Source organism: Simochromis diagramma, unplaced genomic scaffold, assembly GCF_900408965.1.
Source record: "Simochromis diagramma unplaced genomic scaffold, fSimDia1.1 OVJJ01000402.1, whole genome shotgun sequence".
Lineage (NCBI taxonomy): Eukaryota > Metazoa > Chordata > Actinopteri > Cichliformes > Cichlidae > Simochromis > Simochromis diagramma.
The window spans coordinates 8,536,818-8,554,670 of NW_024386972.1; the positions used below are offsets into that span (position 1 = coordinate 8,536,818).

The following is a 17,853-nucleotide window of genomic DNA, read 5'->3' on the forward strand; positions in this document are numbered from 1 at the left end:
TGATTATATCAAATCTTTTGAGACCATAGGATTAATAGGTTGTTTGAGAAAAAAATGCTTAATTTTATCCACTTCCAGCTTTTCTACTTAAAGATTTGTTGCCTTTAGATGATAAACAGCATCATGAACCTAATAACTATGCATTTTGCATGGTTATTTATGATCTCATAGAATTATAATGGCCATTTTCTTATTCTGACACCGATTGATTGAGCAATAATCTGAAAAACGACACCTAAAAAAGCAAAAACAAACATATTTTCATACATGCATACTTTAGTGCACTTTAACGTTAGCCACCTAGCTGGCACTGACACCTGTGCCTCCTTAAACACATACGCATTAACAAGATTACATCCACTAGAAGCTTTGGTAAACACCATTAAGGCTGTGCTGCTCAATGCCTCAACCTTGTGGTGGTTTTAAAGCAATACGAGAGGAGGGATGAGGCTCAGAGCGAGGTGCACTGAACTGTTTGTCACTGGCTCTATTACCTGCAGTGACAGGGCAAAAGACAATCCTGTCAGCCCTTAAGCAGTCTTATATCAAGGGAGGACAAACTGCACCAGATATGAAGACTCCCAGCAGAGGAAATAGTGTTTGTGGGAACAGTACATTGTAGGTAAGAAGGGGCCTTAGAGGGTGGACCAGCAGTTTCACAAGCTGTTAACTGTATTTAGGACAATGCCCATATCAGCTCTGATTTAATGTGAGGATCGCTCTGTTTTACAAGCAAGAAGGCTAAAGGGAGAAAAAGGCAAGCTAGCCAGCTTGTGAGCAAGAAACGTGGTGTACTGTGTGGGTAGTAGACACTTCTGAATGTTTCTCATGATTACTGCCTACTTATGAGAATAATGCTGCAAAAACTAAATGTTTAAAAAACAGAAAATGCACAGTCTTAGTACTGAATGCACAAAGTCGATCTGTAGGCTGCGCAGTAGACTTTACACATTTTTAAAATTACATCTATATTCAAGCCTGCAGTTTGGGGACTACAGGGAATTTGGACATCAGCGGGATCGTATAAATTCTACTCAAGTAACATATTTCACAAAAAGGGGAAATCTATCTACACATAAAAGGCATAGTGTGTCCTTATCAGCACTCTCTTTGTGGTGTGATCAAAAGCACTGCTAATAAATAGTAATAGCGATTCTTGTGGCAAGACCCAGCTCAGTAGCTGCATCGATCTTTTATAAAGAGTTGATGAAAAATACTCATCATGAAAACCTATTTTTACAGCTTACTTCTTCTTTAATTGAGTGACTATGCTCTTGTCAAAACATTGTTTTCAAAATAAAGATGACATCCTTGTTTTCATGTGTCCCAAACATGAAACAGTGCATCTGGGATCCCACTGGGATCAGCCCTTGGACCTGTTTTGTTTTGTTTATCTCTGTTGCCTCCTGGACATATAATCTCCCAGTAATGATGACTGTCAATTATATGTTAGGGAAAAAAAACACACAAATGTATTTTCCTGCTTCACTGCCATTAAAGGTGACTTCTAATTTCTTGCAGCTGAACTCAGATAAAGTCCTTGTTATTGGTACTAATGATTTCTAATGGTTACCGAAAGCAATCTTAAATTTGGGAATAAGCTTTGATTAACAGCTCAGTTTCAAGAAGCACCTTAGTCTTTCTATTTATAGATTCGATATAGATACTAATATTGTCAACATCCATCCACATCCACATCTTCTTCCAATTACTAGTGCAACATATTGTATGCATGATTAAAGAGCTGGGAACACATCACTTCAGTCTTCACACAATTGCATTAGCTTCCCATTCACTGAAAAATAAGATGTTACTGGTTCCTTTTAAATTACTACATGATTTGCCTGCACTTTACATATGTCAGAACTAATAACACTTTATATTGCACTCGAATTTCAGATCTGGGGATCAACTGCTGCCACAGGTTCAACAGTCTAGCCTTAAAGCAAAGCAGGGACTGTGCTTTTACTGTTTTAACACCAACAGTTTGGAAAAAGTCTCCTCTGATTCCAGTTACAGACAGTTTTTTCTTTCATATAAATTTATAAAACCTTTTCAAAGCTTTACCACTTCCTTCTTTATTCTTGTCGTATTTTAATTTCTCCTTCTCCTCCCATTTTATGCAGTCTGGAATACTTTAATGCTTTTGTACATTTTAACTCTGGCGGTTGTTATTATTTGTAAATTGGTCCCAAATTCCTTTTTTAAAAGTACCAAAGAAAAACAAAGAGAACTTCATTCCTAAGCTAAGAGCACTACAAGTAATGCAGATTAATCCTTGCTGCTTGTTGCTTCCCCCTCATTTGTTGTTCCTACATATTGGTTTACCTGCTGAGGGCATGCTGTAAATCAGAGGCATCTTCCAATTTACCAAGCAGCAGCAGCAGATGCAATAAAGAAGAAATATCCTTATAACCCAGTCATGCCCAAAGCACTACAGGAGTACCTCTCTGCGTCCTGTTGTTATGTAACTGTTGATTACCCAGGGGCTACGACAAATTCAAATGCGGGGCTTTTTTTTTTTTTAGCTGATACTACTACTGCTGCTCTTTTTATGCCTCACCTGTGTTCCCAGCTACAACAACCTGTATTACACAACACAGCTAGAGTTATTTTGGAGAAGTGCTGGGCTAATGGTAACAAATTTTTAAATGAAATCTTATCTTGAAAAGAAAATGCTAGGTTAAACTGCACAACTCCAGCATGCTATTCTAGCCTCAAAACTTTTTAGCTATGTTGTCTTCATAAATTAACCAAAACCAATCATTTTGTATAAAGCCGAACGAGTACATATTTATGAAATCAGCCTTTGAAATTTTTTTGGGATATCTTAGTAGATAAAATAAGTTAAATCTGTTTGTCTGCTTACTCAATCAGGAATTGAGCTACCAACCTGACACCCAGGTACACCTTAGGCCCCTGGAAGGTTCTTATCTGTATCATATATTATGCCATCATCATGTTGTGTAGCACTGCAGCGTACCCACAAAATGGGCTAATTTTTATACAAATTATCCCACATTTTATACTGACTTTATAAGCCAGATCTATCACCTAATAGGTTTTTTTTGTAACCTTTATCAGTGCAATTGAGGACATCAGTTTTCCAAGAGCTCCAACAGATCAAATTATAGTGTGGCACATGCTAGTATTAAGTTATGTAGATTGATGTGAAGCCTTGTACTGTTTGACTTGTTTAATTTGTATTAAATAACCACATCTTACTACATATTTATTTTTCAACTTTAATACAATAGCATGTGTACATGGGTACAGTCATAATAGAGGAAAAATACTCATAAATTATTTTTTGGCTACTTCATTGTAGCAGAAAAAGAGTGAGACCACCACCACCCCCATATCTGGGCACCAGTATAGCTCACTGGGCTGCAGGTAACCCAGGCTGCCCCGGGCCACTTTCTTTGTGTAATTCCCCATGCTCTGTCTTTTTCCTTACCTGTCTGCTCTACAGTTTTCTTGAAAGGTAAAATGTTAAATCTTAAGAAATAACACGTCACCATGTGATCAACCACAACAAATTTAAAACTATGTTAGTCTATAATACTCATCCCTACAAGGGCCTTTAAGCATCACACGGTTTATGCCACAAATTCTGCAGGTTAGATATGACTTCTAATTTCTTAGAAGTCATATCTAACCTGCTTATAGTCTCATCATGTTGTTTAGGATCAGCAAATGTAATGAAATGATCAAAACGTAGCATATTTAAATTCTTAAGAACATGATGATGTAATCTGTTCAAAGTTTTAATGACTCTATAGACTGTCATCACCAGATGCTTGATTGGTGTAGATGCTGCTTGTCCTCATTACACAGTAACTTAAAATGTGAAAAAAAAAAACCCCCACAGTCTTCATGCAGTCTGAAATGGTAGACAGCCTCTAATAAACCTAAATGTATGTAAATGTGAGATTGAGCGTCCACAATAAGCTGATCCGTGGAGGCCTTGCCCCACAGCCTACAGGATTCAAAGGCTCTGCTGCCAACATGATGGTGCCAGACACCACAGGACAGCCCAGAGGCTTCAGAACTATGTTGGCAGCACAAAAGGGCACCTACAAAACATTAAGCACGCAGCTTAAATACTGTGGCCAATTGCTGTAATGTGGAACATTAACGCTCAATTGGAGTGATATTTTTGGCCACATGGTAAATTAAGTCCAATATTCCATTTCAGTTCGGTTTTTGGTCTCTAACAACTGCTGAGGGAAATAGCAGGCTCTTCTGTTATCTGTGTGTTTGCCATTTTGTGATGAGCAGGTGCTGTAGAGTAGTTGTTTTTTTTTTACTTTCACTGAAAAAAGATGTAGGAAGCCCAACATAGTGATAGATGGGATTAAACCCATGCCGAGAAATTGCAGCAAGCTGAACAATAATCTGAAACTTACTAGTAAGTTTGAGGGAGCTGAGGGGGAGCCTATTTGCAGGTGATAGTTCTCCATAGGTTCAACACCAACAACATACTTTCCCATTATTGCTTATAAACACCATCCAACCATCCATTTCCTGCCACTTATCCATGTCCAGGTCTATGCAGACACACTCAAGCCTCACTCTCCCCATCCGCCTTCTCCAGCTAGGCGGAACACTGTGGAGTTCCCAAGCCAGCCAAGCGATATAATCTCTCCAGCATCCTGCGTCTGCCCTGGGGCCTACTCTCAGTTGGATATGCCCAAAACACCTCACCTCACGCAGGAGGCATCCTAGTGAAGATAGCCGCATCACCTTTACTGGCTTCTTTTATTATGTAGTAGCAGTGACTTTATTCTGAGCCGATCCTGGATGACCGAGCTCTTCACCCTGACTACAAGGGAGGATTCTGATTTCTGCCATCTGTATCGGCAATCAGCACTCACAGCTCGTGGCCATAGATGAGTAGGAACACATGTCGACCAGTGTATCTGGTTCTGCTTTTGATTACAGATGCTTTAAATAGGAAATGAGTAATGAGTATAAAGCTGATGTAAGACATTTTATAAGTTTCCATTTGTATTTAAGCAGATCTCAAAAATAAATGCTTACTCTTGTAAGGCTCAGTCAGGGTTAGGCATCCGTTTTAGTAAAAAAAAGAGGAAGGTTACTTTGCTATCAAACTTAAAAATCAAGCACTGATGAGGCTCTAACCAAAATACATCGGTATGGTACTGTGTGTGGTTACCTCGAGCATGACCTGTAATCCTCTCTAACAAAAAGACAGACACAAAAAACAAAAAAAAAGTTTTTTGGCTTAAAATGACACATGCCTCCTCCCACCTTCCAGAAAAGCCCAAAGCCTGTGACCCTAGCCACCGAGGTGTATCTGGAGGACAGCGAACAGCACGGTGGTGGCGCCAGGCCAGAGAGGTGACGCATATTTGAGTGGCTGAGTGCGTCAGGCTCTGGCTGACAGCACCACGACTCAGCAGTGTCCTGGATGGATGGAGGTGTTATGATGGAGGAAGCAGGGAGAGTGTGTATGCGCGTAACCAAGAGACAGCGAGTGGGAAAAAAAGGAGAGAGAGCGAGAAAGAAAAAGAGTGATATGCCCCGACTCCCACACTGCCATCCGATGCCGAGAAAAGCTGTGTCGCAGCACTGAGTGGGAGGTCTGCGTTTTAAATAAATAAATAAATAAATAAAAGAAAATGAATACAAGTCTGGAAAAAAAAGAGAGAGAGAGAGAGACCACATGAAGCATCTCCTACCTTTAGTCTGACACACCACTGGGGTTACATCACAGAGCAGAGAAGTGAAAAGCATGCAGCAAAAATAAACCAAACGGAAATGGAAATGTTATAAAGGTTTTGCTTTGGCTGCTTTGAGACTCAGCGAGAGCAAAAAAGGATGAGCAGCGAAATGAAAAACAGTTCATGGCTTCTAGTCTGCCTTGAGGTGTTTCACTGAAGAGTGATGCTTTTGTTTCTTTTCATTTCTTATCCTCGACGAGGGAATGGACCACGAAAAATGAAGAGCTGGCATCACACCTGTACCACCTACCTCAGTTTAATTTCCCACTGTCCTGTGTTCTTTCCATCACTATTCCAGTCAATTTTATTTTAACCTTGAGTATTAGCAGATTGAGCCAAGCGGTCAGTCATTTCCCCCCCAGTCGATCAGAAAATGACAAAAAAATGAAACCCACATTATATTTTTTAAGACTGAGCCAAAGGCGATGTCTTTATATTTTTGTTTTGTCTGACCAACAGTCGAAAACTTAAAAATATTACTTCAAATCCTATTTTATTCTGTAGTTTAAAAGATTCAGTGTGAGGTTTGCAGTTTGATTCCCAGTTCCTCCTTTCTGCAGAACAACGCATCCTCAGGTGCGGACAAACTAAAGCAGTTTCCGATGTCCAGGAAGTAACTTGGTATCACAGCTCTGTTGCTTTTTGCAGCTGCGTGTGAATGGATGAAAGTCCAGAATAAGCAAAGCAAACTGCGCCTCCTCATAAAAAGGAGCATTTAATGACAAACCTTGTTGCCACCCAGAAGGAGACTGACCACCACTGTTGGTCAAGTTACTTGAAAAAAGTAATCAGTAACTAATTACTGATTACTTCCCCCAAAAAAGTAATCCTGTTACTTTACTGATTACTTATTTTCAAAAGTAATTAATTACTTAGTTACTTTTTAAAAACACAATTTACAACCTGAATAGGTGATAAAGCGATAGATCTTTCAGCCCAATTCTACTTTTTCTGCATAATCCATCATACAAAATGTAATCAAATGGAAAAGTCTCTTTTTTTTTAAACTTGTTTTATTAGTTTTAATCTTTTAACTTTATGCATCAAGCAAAAATTTTATTATATGCAACATTCTCTGACTGGAAGAAATTAGTTTAACATTTAAAGCTATTTTCTGCACATTCCAGCACATAAAATAAAATATTTTGTGTGTTTACACTCACTCTTTCAAATAGATGCAAGTAAAACACAGTAGAAAATAAATAAAATCAAAGACTAGCGGTCCTGTTGCTCTATTTTCACCTGTAAAGCAGGAGTGGGGTAGGCGGAGGTTTACCCTGGTGCAGGTGTGCCGCAGCGGTCAGTTGAAGAAACCCGCGAGTTTCTCTGTGAATTTCCCATTACGTCGTAGCGCACTCGGTGCTTGCTTGGAGGTTTAGGGGTTTTTTTTCGCTGTAAAAAGAAGTTTTCTTCCCACGCAGTGAACAGCGGACACTAATGTTTTTGTCACTTTTTACGGAATCAAACTCAAAGTAAGGTCAGTACTTCCACGCTTTAAACGCTGCACGCTCATACTCTCTCCTGCACTCAATATATGATCCATTCTTGATCTGCACACAGCTGTTGTCACGAACGTCGCACTCGCTTACGTCACTGTCATGAGACAGTCTCGCAAAAAAAAAAAAAAAAAAAATCACGGTTTTAGTAACGCAGTGTTCCTACGGGAAAGTAACGGTAATCTAATTACTGTTTTTGCAATAGTAATCCCTTACTTTACTCGTTACTTGTAAAAAGTAATCGGATTGCCCATCTCTGCTGACCACTAGTGGGTTACTGGTACCAGCAGTGACAAGGACACTAGCAAAAAAAAACACAACTAGAGAAAAATCCGTCGGGTTGGATAAGCAGCCACTACAAAGCTTCACTAGCAATCAAAAAATAACATCAGGACAATGAGTGATGAGCAAATTGCTTTATATCTAGATGGGGCTTTAAGTATGGAAGCAAGGACACATAAGTCTTAAGATTAATTACAGTAGTTTGCTAGCCACTAATAAAATACAGTAAGAAATGAGAGGCCTGCTTTTGAAATTAATAACCCACATTTCTATAACAAACCTGCCTCTGTTATTGTTTTAAACTGTACACAAGCTGTGCAATAACTTACAGTGACATGGCTCAGAAAACAGGAAACTGCAGATCAGTCAATTTGATGATCAATTATTTTAGGTTTGTTGAGAGAACATACTGAAGCGGCTGCTGAGGAAACCTGATTTGTGGTTGTTTGTTGTTCCAGTGCAGCACTAAGAGCAGCATCACCTCTAGTTTCCTTTGACCTCAGGCTGTCCACAGCGAGAGGAGGGGTGTCTGCGACTCCTGCTAGGGTTGCAGATGCCACTCTCTGCACTGATGAAGAGTGTTTAATGAGAAACGCTATGGATCGTGATGAATTCACGCAGAGAGGTTAGAGAGAAAAGCTCCCGCTGCAGTTAGTGCTTCTTCATTATGATGGGAGATATTTACAGCCTTTCGAAATTACTCTCGTGTTGAATGACAGTCATTACCATACAGCAGCTTAAAGAGGAACACTGCTAAATTTGAACCTTTTTCACATTGCTTAGGGGCCCTGTCTGCAGTGTGGGGATTTGTAAGCTTCACAGCAAAACCAGGAATGTGCAGAGAAGTTTGTAACACACCCTCACCCACAGAATGAAGACATAATGGATTCCTAAAAGTTCAAAATCAACAATTCTGCCACAGAAAACGCTGAAACACAACACCAGACAAGGAAAAACTGCCCATTTTATTTTGTAAGCAACTGTGCAGACATCACTTATCGAAAAGGTACGCATTAGTTTGCCTGGAGCACCAATTATTTTTCCTGTCTACCTCTGCCTTTTCAGAGAGAATAAAATTAGATTTCTCAAATGAAAATGCAATGACCTGAAATTATACGCCATTTTAAAATGCAGAGGGAACACGGCTTGTGATAAAATATAAATTTAATAAAATTCAGATGACCAGCGCAATATTCAATGTTAATAACACAGCTCAAGGCTGTGGTTTAAATACACACTTTATTACGTACATCTGTTCAACTCCTCGTTAACATGATTGTTCCATCAGCCAATCACATCACAGCAACTCACTTCATTTAGGCATTCTGACATGGGAAAGACAACCTGCTGATATTCAAACAGAGCATGAGAATGGAGATGAAAGGTGATTTAGGTCACTTCGAACATGGTTCAGGGTGTTCTGAGTATTTCAGAAACTGGTGGTTTACTGATTTTCCCACAGAGCCATGTCTAAGGTTTACAGAAGGTGGTCTATCCAAATATCCAGTGAGCAGCAGTTCAATGGGAGAAAATGCCTCGTTGGTGCCGTAGGTCAGAGGAGAATGGCCAGACTGCTTCTTGCTGATAGGAAGGGAACAATAACCCAAACAACCACTCATTACAACCAAGGTATGCAGAAGAGCCAACCAATCATCTAAACAGATGGGCTACAGCAGCAGACCACATGGATGTCACTTCTGTCAGCTTAGGCTTGAAAACTGAGGCTACAATTAAAAACAGAAGATTGGACAAACATTGCCAGATCTAATTATTGTGTTTCTGCAGCATCATTCAGGTTATAACATGAAAGGGTCAATCCATTCTGGCTTGCAGCAAAGGTTCAGGCTGCTGGTGGTATAATGGTGCTGGGGATATTGTCTTGGCATGCTTAGGTCGCTTTAGTAACAACTGAGGGGGTGCCCAACTCCAGGCTCCAGGGACCGGTGTCCTGCAGGTTTTAGATGTGTCCTTGCTCCAACACAGCTGATTTAAATGGCTAAATTGCCTCCTCAACATGCCTTGAAGTTCTCCAGAGGCCTGGTAATGAACTAATCATTTGATTCAGGTGTGTTGACCCAGGGTGAGATCTAAAACCTGCAAGACACCAGCCATTGAGGCCTGGAGTTGGACACCCTGCTTTTATGAAAACAATTTCCCCATCTTCTGATAACTGATCTAAACCTGCAAGACACCAGCCATTGTCAATATGGATGTTTCCAGCACCTTGTGCTGAATCTGTGCCACAATGAATTACAGCAGCTCCAAAGGCAACCGGGGGTCCAATTCAGTACTAGCAAGATGTACATAATAAAGTGGCCCATTTAAACTCCTCTGGTAAAGAAACTGGTACTTATAGTGGGGGTTTTTTGCCCCCTCAAAAACCACATCTATATGCAAACTGTATGAGCCAAAATTAAAATGACCCTCCCTACCTCCTGAGCCGCATCCATCCTCAATAGCTTCTCTCATGGACTCATACAGGTTATTTTGCTCTCCATGCACTGTCTACATGCATTATGAATAATTATTTTGTTGAGTGGCCATTTGGTGATTTTCATTTTGAAGAGCAATAGCCGGAAAATGAGTCATGCTTTCATAGAATATCAACTAATTGAGGGATCCTGCACCAATGTAAAACTTTCAAAAGAACAACAAGCGCAAACAGAGAATCCCATTTGCAGGATAGGAACTACTCTCAATAACAGAATGCGATTACTTGTTTATTTATAGTGATTTAATGCTTAATTTAATGATTAATTATACCTTTTTATTTGGGCCTCAGCCACAGAGTGTACTTCTTCTGGTGGAACACCAGGTAAATGCCGAACAAATAACAGGTACAAAAAAAAGGTCTAGCATACAGCATGTCTAAAATGGCCAGAAACACAAAAACAGGACTAAAGAAGTTGTTTGATGTTGGATTGAAAAGGTACGACGGCAGACGAGTGAAGTGTCATTTTGTTTCTCTCCATTTTGGAAAAAGGAGAGAAAGCTTTCAACCTGTTGGGCAGGGCAACAATTAGTGAAAGAAAATGGAAAGAGAGGAAAAGATGCAGAAACAAAGCAAGGTGGCCATTGACTGTGTGGCCATAGTAACAGATGAAGCAGTGAGGGTGGAGAGAGGTGAAACAGAAAGACGGCACAGGCTGTCCTTGCTACTGCAACCTCTTCCACGGCGCTCTGTTATTCTTATCGTATGCTTGCCCACAGCGATGCAATAATTCACTCTGCTCTCAGTGTCATTGCGATGATAGGAGAGGGAAGAACTACATATACCCCCCACACACACACATACGCACAAAGATTATACCCTCAGCTGCATTGGAGATAGGTCTACAACTGCAAACAAGAAGGCCTAAATAATGAAGTACACATTAAATATAAAACAGACTGGGGCATTGAAGAGCCAACAGCAAAGCTTACACGTAGTAGGACGAAAGTAGGCTACAGCATGTGGCTGGATGTCTCATCATCAACATGAAAGCTAGACTCTATTAAACCCTGTGTGTGCTGATGTGGGCTATATTTAGTGTTCAAACATTAATATGCACATATGCTAACAGAACCCCCCTCTCAGCTTATATTTCTATATATAGATATATTGACAGAAATTTGAAGCCATGGCATTTAATCTGGGGGGGATGTTATGACCTTATGCTATGGATTTATTTCATATTAGGTTCACTTTTATATTTTTGCATTTTATCGTTTATTTTGTTTCAACTAATTCGATTTCTTTGTCCCAAATATAGCATTTAATGCATTATTTGTTATCTATATATTAAAATAATAATTGTTTATTTCTGGTTTTATATTTTAATGTTTCCTATTGATTTTTATTGATGTTATTGATTTTTTTTCATTGTATTGTTTACTGGCTTAACTATAGTTGTCACAGTAATGTTGAATTTTATTTCTTCTGTCGTCTTATATGTTCTACTTTTGTTTATGTTATATCTATATCTATATCTATATATATATATATATATATATATATATATATATATATATATATTTATTTATTTATTTATTTATTTATTTATTTAGTCTTTAATTCATTTACCTATATTTATACATGTGCCTTACTGTAATATTACCATTGTTACAATTTTTATAAGTTGTTTTTCTTATTTTATCTTACAAAGAGATACACCTATGGTGGTAAACAGAGTTCAGTGACAGAGGTAACGTTTTAAATTTCAGACAACATAACTGTCAGACATGTGGCCAAAACCCGAATACTGTACTGATTTAAATAATCCTAGGGTCAGAAGATCATTTAAAATAAAACTGTTGTTTTTCCAAAGTCATTACAATAATGCTGGGGAGGGGGAGGAGGTGGGGTTAGACAATGCTACAAACTCCAGGATATGGGTCAGTGTGTGTCTGTGAGGGAGATACAAACATTGCTCTTGGCAGATCCAGCAGACTGGTCTGACATCAATTTTTTATGCATCGCTTCCAACTGGGCACTTAATACTGTTTGGGTGTGCGTCTCATTGTTGAGCACTAATCTATGAGTACAAGGCTGCTGTTGAAGGATTTTAGCTTGCTCTGATCATGTGTTTGGATTATATTGCTTTTCCAAAAGTGAAATATCATTATCAGCTGCTTCATATTGTATTTTCTGGTCTATAAGATGTCATCACAGTTTCTTAGAGACCAAGGAGCTCATGAAAACAACAATGGTAGATGACTTGAGAGAAGTCAAAGTACTAAAGTCTTTCTACCTGCTTAAGCAAGAATGCATTTCCAGTATTCATACATATTCAGTTTCACTAAAGCTCAGCAGCCAGTTGACAACTGTTTAGAGACAAGACACCATCTAAACAACCACAGACCACCGATATGATAAAAGGTAAAAGGTTCTTATAGAACGCTTTTCTACTATACATGAGCACTGAAATTGCTTTATACAACTTGCCTTATTCACCCATCCACTACACTTTAAGTGCTTTCTATCTAAGATTCACACATATTCATACTCTGATGGATGCGTGAGAGAGCAACTTGGTTAGCATTTTGCCCAAGGGTATTTGGCATCCAGACTGGAGCAGCCAGAGATCAAACCACCAACTTTCCATTTATTGAGATACATTCATCCCTACAGACCAAAGCAATCAAAAGTAGGAATACAGATTTTTACCTAGCAACGTGTGGTCACCAGGAGGTTGCCAACTGATCTCTGTGCCTCTGCAACCAAGCCAACTCTTTTTATTGTTAATTTATTTGAAATACAAAATACAGTAATTACAATAGAAAAAGAGCAAATCCTGACATTTAAGACTCTCAAAGTGGAAAATATTGGCATTTTTGTTAAATAAATTAAAATTAATAATAAAAACATTTCAATCAACTTATAGATTAATTGAGCACAAGTGAGGATGCAGGCATAATGTGTCTTTATATGCGATTTGCACAATCATTAGACCTGTCAAAGCAGATAAGTTCATCCGAAGGCCTGATAAGTCTGCCCTTCCAGTAAGTGTCAGCAGGAGTTACATTTATCGAGCATGGCATTCATGGCTGCCACAGATTGGAGAGAAAGACGAAGGAGGGGGCAGCAGACAGTCAGACTGACAAGCACAGTTATAGACAGACTGTAGGTTTGAATTCAAAGATGGCACAATAACTGCAATCAAACAGACGCAGTCGGGGAGACGCATATGGACATGCAGCTGGCGTGGGGATAGTCCACGCCTTGGTCCTCCTGTGAAGTGAACCAGTGTTGTGTTTTGCTGTCTTTATCATGCGACGCAAAGCAGCACAATATCCCTCAGTATGTTCAGCTAGCAAGGGCACTTCCTGCTATTCAAAGGCAGACTGCGTTGAACAGCAGTAATGAGCCCATCCACATCAAGAGCCACAATAAAAGCCCAGCTTCCCAACTGGCAAAAACAACAGGATGCCATTGCAGAAGGGGAACTGATAAGTCCTGTATGGCATCAGAACTTTAAATGTGGGGGGGGGAGGAGACATGTTATTTCACATTTCACACAGCCAAATACACAATCCAGCAGTCTGATTTGTTCACGAAGGATTTAATGGCTATATATGTGCCAGCGTGTGGTAAGTAAAAAAAGATGAATAAATATGTGCAAAAAGCTGGATGGAAAGTGATGATGAACGATGGCAAACGGTTAGCCCCTGTAATAATGAATATAAATGGATGATGAATGGGTGGAATGAGTGGGACTCGACAAAAAGGAAGATGAGGGGGAGTAAGAAAATAACCACTCCAGAAGGAATGAAAAGAACGGAGGAGCAGCAGGACGGCTGTAAAAAGAAGCTGTGATGAAAAATGTTAGCGCATTTGGATTGATGAAAAGAGCCCAGGGAGAAGTAGCAGTGATGAATGGAGAAGACAAAGATGAAGAAGGAAATTACTTTAAGGTGGGAGCACCTGAAAGGCATGAGGTGGACAAGTTTGGTTATGAGATGATGTGGATAAATTGAGACAGAGGGGGATGGGAGAAAGAGAGGGACGAACTGGTGAAGACTCATTAGCCTACGCAGGATTGGTACATTCAGTCGTTCCCTGCTCTACTGTTTTATCTCCCTCTCTTCTCTCTCCTTTTGTTCTCCAGAAATATCCAAGTGGGCGGGAGAGAGAGTAACGGGGTGTGTGAGAAAGGAGGAGAGAGTTACAGTAAGTGCGATGATGGCAGAGTGAGGGGGACGACAACAGAAAGCGACAGAGGAAGTACATGAGTACAGAGCAGGCCTGCTGTCTTTGAAATATTTTTCCATTATAAAATGCCAATAGTGCGTAAAGGACACCTGATTTCATAACAAAAACAACCCATTACCTCACTCTCAAGTGTCTTCCAGAGAGAAAACAAGTCTGGCTTTAAATAAAGACGCCAGAATAAAACTGTTAAATATATGTGAAACATTTTGCTCATTAGGATTCAGGGAAAACAAGCACTGGCGTTACATCACACATCAAAGCACACATATTTAATGTGGGATGGAGTTTTTATTATGAATGAATTATAATTTTTTTATGAATTATTATGTCTATTTTTTTTATGTTTTATGGACAACAGATGGAAATTAGCCCTTGGCTATAATCTGGTATGTTTACATGCATGTAATTTTTTTTACATTTATGTTCATTAACATGCACTGTCCTAAATAAATAAATTAAATTAAAATTAAATTAATAAGAGAGGGCACTGATCACATGTCACCCATTTTAAAGGTACATTAGGCAGAAAACACAAAAGGTAGACATGAACTTTAAAGTTAAACATACACACAGGGTGATAAATGAACCACACAACAACAACAGTAGGTCTGGTTGATTTGGGGAAGGATTTGTTGTCTTTCATCAACATACCTTCCAATATTTTACAGATAAATCACTGAACTGACAGAAAACACTCTGAAATATAGAATTAACTGATCTTTAACTAGTCTTCAGCTTCAGTCCTATCCCAACAGTGCTGTTTTCGTCTCCTATCAGCTGGAATAGTTGATGTTAGCGACGCTGAACAAAACCTCAGGAGGAATTTCATGAGGTCAGAGGTAAAAGTTTTAAGCAATTCAACTGCTAGCAATTACCCAAAAGCCGCATTAGTTGTCTGCCAAGTTATCACTGAAGTAGCAGCTAGTGGTTTCTTCTTCGGGCTGGTCCCCTTAGAGGTCACCACAGCAGACAATCTGCCTTCTTCTCACGCTATCCATAGCATTCCCTTCTGTTACACTAACCCTTTGTATGTCATGCATGAGCCTCCTCTGTGGCCTCTTTTCCCCATATTTAACATCCTTTTTCCAATATATCCACCATCCCTCCTCTGCACCATCTAAAATATAAGCCTTGCCTTTCTAATTCCATCTCCAACCAGAGTTGTCCGTCTCTCACTCCCAATGAAAATCCACCTCCAGCTTGGCTTCCTCTCTTTCTGTTAGTGCACCCTCTATAGCAGGTCTCACTACCATCTTGTAAACCTTGCCCTTCACTCTAGCTGCTATCATTCTGTCTCAAATCACTCCTGAAACTTGTCTCCACCCACTCCACCCTGACTGCACTCTTCTTCAATTCTTTATTGCATTCTCCATTGCTTTGGATGGTTGACTCCAGGTTTTTAAACTGATCTACCTTCACTACTTGTGCTACTTGCTACCTTTCAACCTCTCACTCACACAAACACTCTGTCTTGCTTCTACTGAGTTTCGTTTCTCTTCTCTCCAGAGCATCCCTCCACGTCTCTGGGCTCTCTTCCAGCTGCTCACTACAGATCACAATATCATCTGCAAAGATAGTCACAAAGTCTACGTTCACACTGCAGGTCTTAATGCTCAATTCCGATTTTTTGATCAAATCCGATTTTTTTGTCTGCTTGTTCACACTACAAATAAAATGTGACAGCAAACGCGCTCTAGTGTGAACCCTCAAAGGACCCGCATGCGGAAAAGAAGACGTCACACACAACGCGGTCTGTTTAGACCCAGACCAAACAGTATTGTTTGACTGATGGCCCTTAATATAAAGACTTTGGACTTTACGTTTCCCAATTTTGCTTGAATTTATAAAGTTATTTGGTTATTTACATATGGCCTAATAATTATCCTTATTGCTGTTTTAGAGAGGAGCGGTGCTTCAAAGGATAGTTGCAGATTTCTGTCAGAATCTGCAGATTATACAGTACAAATAAAATGTTCACGTTTCTCCAGCGTTGTCCTCACAACAGTTTCACTGGATGGCCAGGAAGCGTTCACGATGTGTTCTCGGGCGCTTCTCTGATAATTGGCGTCTGTCTTGTGTCAGTGACGTAAAAGACGGATTTAATGCGACATGACCGTTCAAACAGCAGTCGCTTTCTAAAACATCAGATATGTATCGGATTCAGTACCACATACGAAAGGGACCCAGGTCGGATTTGAAAATATCGGATTTGTGCTGTTCACACTGTCATACCGTGATCCGATAAGAGTCGCATAGGATCAAAAAAGTAGGATTTGATGCGCTTTCGCCTGCAGTGTGAACGTAGTCAAAAGAGTCTCCTGCCTGACCATCAGCACTGCAAACAAGAAGGGGCTCAGAGCGGATCACTGATGCAATCCAACCCCAAGACTAGCAACTGGACAGAAACAGTGACACCCTACCTTAACAATTCTATTTGGTCAGCAATGAAAATATGGCAGAGTTACCAGAAGCACAGCACTAGGCGAGACAAGATTAATAGTAAGTCATCGTTGGGCTTTTGCACTACTTGCCCCGTATATACACCTTACAGTTATTACTGTATGTTTTGCTCTACATCAGCTAACTCAAAAAAATGTCTTTTCAATGATTTCAATGATGTTTGTATTCTTCTAATCTTTTTTAAAGTCCTAATTCTGTGATTTTCCTTCCCCCTAGGGCAGCGGTCCCAAACCCCTGGGCCACGGCCCGATACCGGTCCGTCAGTCGTTTGGTACCGGGCCGCGAGATTTGAGGCTCAGGTGTGAAATTAATGGTTTTCAGGCTTTTTATCATTAACTCAGTTTCCCTGGGTCTTTTCCCATGTGGAAATTGTGTGTCTTATTTTGAAAGAAATATTTACACGTTACCATAGCGACCAGAGAGCATTAAGGGGCAGAGAGGAGGATGTTACTCTCACTGTCGTTGGTGCATTTCAGGAGGACGCTGCTAATAAAGTTACACAATTACACAGTGAATTCGCATTTATTATTATATTTACAAAATACCACAGTTTTTGTCTTGGTCGTATCGTTTAATTTTGTTGTAATTACCCGCGACACCTTAAAGGCCAGTCCGTTAAAATAGCGTCTGACATTAAACCAATCCGTGGCGCAAAAAAGGTTGGGGACCGCTGCCCCTAGGGTACTGAAATAGGTATTGAGTACTGAGTAAGATCAAAACCGAGGTTGAAATTGTTCTCACAACTTATTTGATGCTCAGGTTTAGTTCTTTTTCTGGTTTATTTGCTGTGTATCCACATCTCTGAAAATTACTCAAAACCTTGTTATAATTAATAAATATTTAAAAGAAAAAAATATTCTTTCATCCTTTTTATATATATGAATATGGAAGACCCCCATACCTAAAGAGGAGTGGATGGAGAAGGATGAAAGAAAAATGGCAGAGAGAAGTGACATTATTGTAAGGGAACCAAACACCAAGCAGAGATATCTGCTGTTATTAATAAAACTGAAGACATAAAGGATGACAGATATGAGCTGAAACACCACACTGAATTCCCATTAAGACACAGTATGTTCTCTTTTTACAGCCACCTATCAGACACCTTGGCCTCTCCAGCTATTTCACTCTGTATTCATGTATCTATGAACAGCACACAGTCTCCCTCACACACACA

At 39.7% G+C, this 17,853-nt stretch overlaps 1 protein-coding gene across 7 annotated transcripts in view; it reads right to left on the reverse strand.

Annotated features, from left to right (window-relative positions):
* Positions 1-17,853, reverse strand: part of tanc2b (tetratricopeptide repeat, ankyrin repeat and coiled-coil containing 2b) — a 166,455-nt gene that overhangs the window by 93,319 nt on the left and 55,283 nt on the right. The window lies entirely within an intron of this gene.